This window comes from Ambystoma mexicanum, chromosome 5q, assembly GCF_040938575.1.
Source record: "Ambystoma mexicanum isolate Mex_15411 chromosome 5q, UKY_AmexF1_1, whole genome shotgun sequence".
NCBI lineage: Eukaryota > Metazoa > Chordata > Amphibia > Caudata > Ambystomatidae > Ambystoma > Ambystoma mexicanum.
In genome coordinates, this window is record NC_090933.1 from 1,356,377,032 (window position 1) to 1,356,385,827 (window position 8,796).

The window sequence follows — 8,796 nt, forward strand, 5'->3', positions numbered from 1 at the left end:
TTACTTTCCGTTGGGAGTCAGTTCCTGGTTTTCCCTTGCACGTCTTCCTTTGTTCCGTATTGATTGTTAGATGTAGTATGAAGTTGTATCCAGCTGATGTGTGAATGCCTATGTCTTCCTCACTATTATGTAATCACTAGTCCTACTTGACCCTTGTCAAGAGTCTTATCTATTAAGCTATCCTCCCTTTGCTGTTATGGCCTTTCTGGGTCCTTGTTTGATCAACACAACCTTGGCATGGCCTTCACTGCCATTTCAGGTGGTATTTCACATCCTCGTGACTATTGTCTTTAAGTTACCTTATACAATACTATCAAGGGTGTTAGCTCATAGATCCTGTTGCTGCCTGTCCTGTACGTGGGCTTAGCGCTGACAGTACCTCTAACAGTAATTGTGGGTGAGGAGCTTGTCGACTTTCTTTGTACTAATAAGAAGCTTCTAAGTGCTTACCCCACATCCCTTTTCATAAATGTGTATTCTTATCACGCTCTACTTGCACACCATGGGTTTTAGTGTATATGTGCCTTGGTTCCTAAATGTATGTTATTTGACTCAGAGCTGTCCACTGTGTGATCTTGTGCACATTTCCCTTGCCATATTCATTGCCTTTGTCCTTTCATGCGAGTAAATAAGATTTCTAGCGAGTACAAATTATTTTTCACCTTTACAAGAGAGTAAAAAGTATGTGGCATCCAGATGATGGTTGCATAACGTTAAAACTCTATGGAAATAATTATAATGTGAGAGATAAGCAGGTTTCCCACACAATTAACAGTAAAGCACAGGGTGCAATAGCACAAACATCCTCGCACAAATGGAACAGAGGAGCACCAGCATTCTGAGATTGCCCTACATGCAAAGAAAAGATACTGTTATACTATGGTTTACCACATAGTTATGGTTAAATTGGTGTTTAAACTAGACAAAGCATTCTCATCTGTGCCCCAGTTTTTAGTTGGGAATATTTTACATCTGTTTTTATAATTAAAGCTTAAATTAGATTTTCAGAGTAAAAATGATGTGTCTCCTCAAGAGTGTAAACAGAATGTGACAGGCAACCAGAACATGACTAACGTGAAAATGAATAGAACACAAAAGAAACAAAAGAGAATTTTGTAGCAGATATGTTTGCCTTCAAACAATTATTGCATTTGGGGGAAATATACTATATATTAATGTGTATGTACACACCACACACACACTTGCAACAATTGTGTTTAGGCGCATTATAAATGCCATATCACATCACATAGATGCACCTTGATGATGAATGCACACAATATGTTTATGCAGTATAAGCATGCATTCACTCAAGATTAAACAAATACTATCAGAGGTCACTACTGGATTTGGGCTCTCAGCTTCAAAGGGCTGGTCATCATTCATCATGTTCAAGCTATCCCATAAAATCTCCACTAGCCAATGTTAAAGCAAACGACACCTGCTCTGATCACATTTTGATATCATGCAAAAGAAGTATGCAGGCAAATAACCACCACTGCCAACTGCAGAAAAACATTAGCAACTCCACACTAGCAACATGAAACGATTGAAACAAGAGGGAAACCTTAAATCAAATATTTAATCATTAAAATAATTACTGCATCACAACGCCAGCTCAGATCAACTTGACATTTTGAATATAGGAGTAATATCTACAAAATTATGCAAAATATATATACCGTGCCACATTAAGAATAGATGAAAAATTGTAAAAATGCATAACTTCACCAAATGTAATCGCAGTGATTATTCAAGTATATACATGTGTGCATCAATTTACAGAATCTGATTATATTTATTTTATTTTTCCTGCATGTTCGCATCCAAAACTAGGTCAGAAAATCGAAATTACCATTTTAATATCAGGAGTACTTACCCCCACCTTTGGGACTTGGAACACCATACCTCTTCTCAAGACAGGGGAGGAGTCAGACACATATATAATTGCATGCACACAGGCAATAGATGATGAGTATGGAATAAGGGCAGATGAAGATTGAGGAACAAACTGGGAATGGGAGAGCAAAGCAGATACTTTGGAGGACTGACCCCCCAGGGAGATTAGAGGCCAATTCACTGAAAGAAGGATAACCAATCCATGTTTGGGATTTGGTTCCCAGGCAGACACCTGGAAAGAGGGTTTGCTGAAGAAATGATTCCAGACTGACCGAGTTCCCAACTGACTGTGCATAATCAGAAGTCACATTCCAAAACGTATATTAAACCCCAATCAACCCTAAACTGTCCATATAGATGTCCAGGTTGCATCTGGTTATAGAATGGCAGGGAGCTCCAGGGAATGCAATTTGAGAACAGGAACACAGGTGCTAATATTCAATGCTCTATGTTCCCCCATCTACATTAAACACACATCGAGATGTTGTTTTACTTTAAAGCTCAATCTACTTTGTATTGAGAAACTAATTTTAAAACTGAATACATTTTTGGTGCCATGTAAATGCAGAATTGCCTTTGTAAAATTAAGTACTATTTAAAATATAACTAACGGCTTAAGCCACTGTAGATTCCTTTAACCCATAGTGCAAGTCGTGACATACTTTTGCCAGAGAGATACCATGCATTAATGTAGCCGGCAGAGGCTATAGTCATAGATTAGGTGCTTGCGCCAAATAAAAATGCATGCTGAGGGAATACATTCTATTTAATAAGAATTGTGCAAAGTACAATCAACTGAAATCCCTTATCTTTGAATGCACAAACAGATTTATGTGGAGGGAAGTTTTTTTAACATTGTACATGTTACAGTGGAATAAAATTTCTCAAGCCCCAAATCACATACAGACTGAAAACAACACACCCATACATTAAAGCTGGGCAAGCATACGTAGATTGAAATTCGTGCACACAAATAGATTTAAAACAGCACACACACACATGAAATTAAATCTGCATACTTAGTTGTACTAAAAGTCACACCCATACACAGAGACTGCAAGTAATACGTATGCTTAGTGAAAGTTGTACATGCATGTTTAAAGAAAGCTGTGCTGTATAACAGCCGCATGTTGGGTCAGTAGAGAATAAACAGACCCTGAGACATTACTTCAAATTCAAACCTAAAGAAGACAAATGCAAGCTGGCCATTGTTAGTCAAGTGGCTTACACCTAGCCTATACATTTGCTACATCACATCTGCATCGGGGAGTCAGGATGATTGTATACGTACGTGAATGTGAATTATTAAAGTAACTTTCTCCAATGCCATAGTTGTCTTGATGCTGGAGAACATTCATTGCTTTCAAAACACTGGCCGTATATTAGAACGCTATCATTGGAGTATTTGGTGTTAATATAATATATCTAGTTTTATATAGCGCTACAAACAGGTATCTAAGCGCTCAAATACCAGTTGATATTATTATCCCACAGCGTGGTACTCAATTTATCCACCTTGGAAGGATGAAAGGCTGAGTTGGCCTTGCCCAGATTCAAACCTGCATCCACAGGCTGGGCACAGATGTCAGAATGGGCACTCAACTCGCTGTGCTATCTGACCGGTTGTTTAAGACAGGTCCAAAAGCGACAGAAATGTTTAGATTGTCTATAGAGTCCAATGTATTTATATGTTGTACATTAAAATAAACGCTTGTACGGACTGATAATAGCAAGATTAATATAGGCGGGTAAATACAACTTTTTTGTTCGATTATTAGTTTTATTATAACACTGTGGTTATTTAAATAGAAATGTGACACTGGCATGTACACCTACATGAGCCAAGTAATTAAATGCATCAAAACACAAAATATTCCTACACTCCACCACCGCCATCTGTAACCTCTTTTTAAATGTTATTCAGAGTGGATTTTTTTTTCTTTGTGATGGAAAAGTGCCTAGCACAGTCTCGTGTCTCACAAGTTTTAGCAAAACAGTTGGACTAAGCGCAAAAGGATATGATTACTGTATCTGGCTCAACAGCTGTAGTTCCCAAAAATGGCATATGCCCTGCCACCGGCAACCCCAATTTTAGTTTATATTCTCCGTTTAAGTGTGTTTACCTGTTGTTCAGCTCGACCTACCAGTAAAATTAGAAATGTGACCATCGGTTTTGGAACTATCCCACATGCTTTCTGAGCCTACAGGCTTATGGTTTTTGCCTGTAAACGAATATGGCAATTCACACCTCTACCACACCAAAAAACTTCTAAAATGGGTTGTCCAAAATTCGCCTATGACCAAGGATTAACCTCTGGATTGCCGCCCTCCTCACCCCCACCCAATACATTTTTGCTAATCACAGAGGCAGTCAAATCATTATACAAGTGGACTTTGATTTGTTTTGAACCACAGAAACTTACCTAGAATCGCCCAATAAAAAGAGGCGGTGGCGTGGCTATAATCTCTAAAAGTTCTATTCTAGATTTTGGCCCTGCTGACATTCTTCATGTGAAATACATGCAGACTCAAGATAGATCAGCTTCCGCTCTGACCATGTTTCTGTCAGAGTTTGAGGACATGATTGCTCCACTATGTTCTTTATGTTTGCGGCTAATAGTTGTGACAAAGATTACCTACTGGGCCTAAAATGTGAATAATCTGAAAGCCAAGCCATTCTTGGACTCATTGTACAATTGTGGCTTAGTACAGCTATTGAGGTCTCTTACCCATGTTGCAGGTCATAGCCAAGGTGTTGTTCCCATTTTTTATTCCGGGAAGGCTCATGCTGCCGGTATCCAGTTTATATATGAGAGATCCCCGATGTCTCTGTTACTAGCACTCCCAAAACAGTCACATATATTTCCCATGAATAGAACTATTTACATATAGAGACTGTAGCCCCTTCTTCCCAGCAACCTATTCCTTCAAGAGACCAGATAAACAGATCATTCTTTGATCTTGGATGAATTTTACAAAACCTATTCAAGGCAAACAGAAACCGTGTGTATATATAAATAAATTACAGCTCAGGCTAAAAGCAAATAATCAGATCGCAATTTTCTCAGGAACTGTTTTAAGTTATTTCAGCATTTCAATCAGCAAAGGTTCTTGCCATTCCTATTATTCCTTCACAGGCTCTCTGTGAACATGTTGATCATTTCTTCTCAGACAAAATTCTGAAGGAGTTAGAATTGAGCTCAGTTTAGATGAGCTGGGGTTGCAGGCCGGCAAGACAATTAGACTAGTCCCAGTTACTAATGTGTACTTTACATCCTTCCACTCTGTTACTGATTCTACATGATTAAGAATTATGAAAACGTGTCACCCTACCATTCACCCTGACGAACCATGCCCACCCAGGACTATTAAGGAGATACATTCCATGGTGGCACCTGCCCTTTGTTAGTTCATCAATATTTAATTTGAATCAAGAGTGGTTCCTGATTAAAGATGGCTGTTACACCTTTACTTAAAAAGCCTTCTTTGGATCCATGCAATAGGCAAACGTTTGCCCTATATCTCAAAGTAGCTATCCAAATACATTTCTAGAAGTAGTTCCAACGACCCAACTGCAATCCTTTGTAGAAGAACATGGACAATATCAGGCAAGTGGTTAATGTGGGCAGTGTTGGAGCCCTCATCCTACTTGCTTTGGCAGCTGCATTTTATATCGTCCATCACTCAATTCTTGTAGCAAGCCGCAACAGAGTACGCAGTAGAGACAAAGCTTTGGCTTCATTACTTGCTTTATAATCTGTAGCACTGCCCCAGTTTGAGTCTTCAAACAAACAACTTGTGGAGCACCACAAAGGTCCTCTCTGCGCCCACAATTATTTAATATTTATACGAGTCCTCAGGCCAATATGAGCCCGCATAGTGGCGCATCTTTTGACATATGTGGAGGATACTCAGTTGATCGAATCGTTTAAGAATCCAGGACATTGAGGAAGCAGTGCACTTTAACCATTGTTTGGACCACATGAACCAATGGATGATCCTGTGCGTCTGAAATCTAATGGTTAAAAAAACAAAATGTTGCTCTGGTCTAATTCCTGGTTGGATTTATGACAAGTTCATTTTCATCTAATAGCGCTTCTGAACCCTCAATGTGTGTGTGGAGTGTGTTAGGCTCTCCACCATGGACCTATACCTGGTGTCTATCTTTGGACTCATAGAGGAGCATAATCTCCAGTGTCTGCTTTTTGTATTATTCTTCATTCTCACGTCAGTTCGTGATGGTTATTTCATTATCTTCAGTCAGCTATTTATCTGGGACAGCCCACATGTGTGCTGCAATCTCCAAATTGTACGAAATGCTGACTCCAGGCTACTTTACCTCCTGGGCCGCAGAGTACAGATTACATTGGTTTTGCAGATGTTACATTGACTTCCAGTGGAAAGATGTATTCAGTTTAAGGCCTGATTTTGAATGCATTAGTCCTGCTATTCTCCCTAACGATTTTTGTTGTATAAACCTAGGCGAACTCTCACATAAGTAACTGCAGATTATTCAAGGATGTGAAATATCGGTATGAAGTGGGCGTTACTTTTGTGGTCAGGCAGCTAAACCCTTCAACTCATTGTCTGCAGATTTACATTTGATAGCTAGTTCAGATAGAGATAAAAGACTTATTTTCCCTCATTAATTCTCAATTTGAACGTAACTGGTATACGTTTTTTTTTTTAGGAGGTTGTCTAGAGCCAAGATGCCTATGGAAAACTCTACCCTGAGCTACAGTATGGTGTCAACCTGCAATGTTCAGGAGTGTCATTTCATACATCATTCATGTCCTATGTCCTATGCCCTTAGTGTTCTGATGCCGTCCTTTGAGAATATTTCACAAATGTGATTTTTTTCATCAAGGGTTAAAATGCCTACAATATTGTTTTGTTTTAAACTGCAACACGTCGTTGTTGAGTTTGTTGTGCTGTGCATTTCTGAGGAAGGTCCACCTGCTGGGGTCTACGCTGGGGGCCACTTACCTGCTGGAAGGCCCCCATGAGAAGCTCCTGAGGAAACTGTACTTATTTGGGCTTTTTGTTAGAGGCCACTGTTACTTCATTTTAAAATTCCCCGGAACTGCACAGAGCTCAGGCTCTGGGAGTTTTCGGCTTGAGAGGAATAATCTGAATTTCCCAGCAGAGACTGGTGCCGAATGCCAGCCGGGAGGTGCCAGCTGATAAGGAGACCAGGCTGCCAGAAGGGGCAGGTTCAGGCCCACAGCGGGAGGGGCAGCATGCCAAGGGGCGGGGGGGTGAAGAGGGAATGAACGAACTACAGGGGTGGGTGTACCAGCAAGGGGGCCGAGGCGCAGTGGGGGTGTCACTGCGGGGTATACAGGGGGGGCATCATGCACCCAGGCTAGGGTGAGGGCTGCAGGCGGAATAGGGCACACAGGGGGCGTGCCGCAGAAAGGAGGAGCTTCAGGCACACAGGGGGGCTTTCAAGCACACATGGGGGGGGGGCATCAGGCACACGGGGGGAGTGGGATTCAGGCCCACTGGGTGCGGGGGGGCTTCAGGCACACAGGGGGGGGGGGATTCAGGCCCACTGGGTGCGGGGGGGCTTCAGGCACACAGGGGGGGAGGGGGATTCAGGCCCACTGGGTGCGGGGGGCTTCAGGTACACAGGGGAGGAGGGGGATTCAGGCCCACTGGGGGCGGGGGGGCTTCAGGCACACAGGGGGGAGGGGGATTCAGGCCCACTGGGTGCGGGGGGCTTCAGGCACAGAGGGGGGGAATTCAGGCGCACAGGGGTAGTGGGATTCAGGAACCCGTGGGGGGGATTTCAGGCGGGGGGCTTCAGGCACACGGGGGGGGGAGAGGGGGATTCAGCCACACAGGGTTGGGGCAGAAAGCGTATTTACCTAGGCGCATTGGGGGGCTGGGAGCCCAGAAGCAGCCGCCCCTCGGCTTGCAGTGGCACTCTCCGCCTGTGCTGGCTCTGCCCAGCGCGACCCGGAGGTGAACGGCGCATGCCCCGCCCCATTGCTGTCACTCTCCAGAGTGAGGCCAGCACTGAGGGCAGAACCAGGCCTGATCTTACTGAATAGTCCATTCACATACTTCACTTTCTGTAACCAAAAAGATGTAGGATTTTTCAAGTTTCAAAAATAATGCTGGCATCACAGGAACATACAAATCATACATTTTTGGCACCATTGAAGCATTCTAAAATACACAACCCATCAAACAGCACAAGATGGAAAGATGTTCAAATGTTAAAAATGTATCATTCTGAATGGTGAGTTAACACCAAATTCAATTACACAGAAGGTAATTGTTACGGGGCCATGCTACTGCAGGGTTCTTGTCTCCTTAAGAGAGTGCAACCCCACCGCGTGAGAGGAATCACGTGGGATGTACGTCAGAGGGAGGGGAGGAACTTGAAGGGCAGTTAGCACATGTATGCGAATAAAGAAGGTTGTGTATCCTCCATCGGTGTGTCTGTCCTCCTTTCGAAGACCCAGTCCGGGCCTAACATTTGGCGACGAGTTGACCTACCAGACCACCGAATCCTCCTCCTCCTTTGCAAGCAGCGATCCCGCTCTGATCCGCGCCGCGGTCACCTTCCAGCCCGGCGCACGTGCCTGATCCCAGGCCCGCCTCCTCCTCACCACGCCGACAGCGTGACCGCGCCGCGGCCTACCCCACGCCTGGCGCCCAGCCTGCCTCCTCCCTGCCGCGCAAAGAGCGCGTCCGCGCCGTGGGCGTTTTCCGAGCCCGATGCCGAGCCTGATCCCAGGACGGTTCTCTCCTCACCGTGCGGACTGCGCACCCGCGCAGCGAACTGGTCCGCCTCCTCCACCCGAGTGAACCCAGCGGCGTTGCCTGATCCCAGGCGTGCTCCTGCAAAAGAACTGCACCACCACGCCACAGAGAACCCACGTGCCA

At 43.8% G+C, this 8,796-nt stretch overlaps 1 protein-coding gene across 2 annotated transcripts in view; it reads right to left on the bottom strand.

The window, feature by feature from the left end:
• LOC138498141 (zinc finger and SCAN domain-containing protein 2-like) overlaps nt 1–7,856 on the bottom strand; it is a 166,898-nt gene extending 159,042 nt beyond the window's left edge. For both annotated transcript variants that reach the window (XM_069622018.1, XM_069622017.1), the window contains exon 1: nt 7,770–7,856. The gene's annotated coding sequence lies outside the window, so the exon portion shown is untranslated. The remainder of the gene's footprint in view (nt 1–7,769) is intronic.
• Between the last annotated feature and the right edge of the window lie 940 nt (nt 7,857–8,796).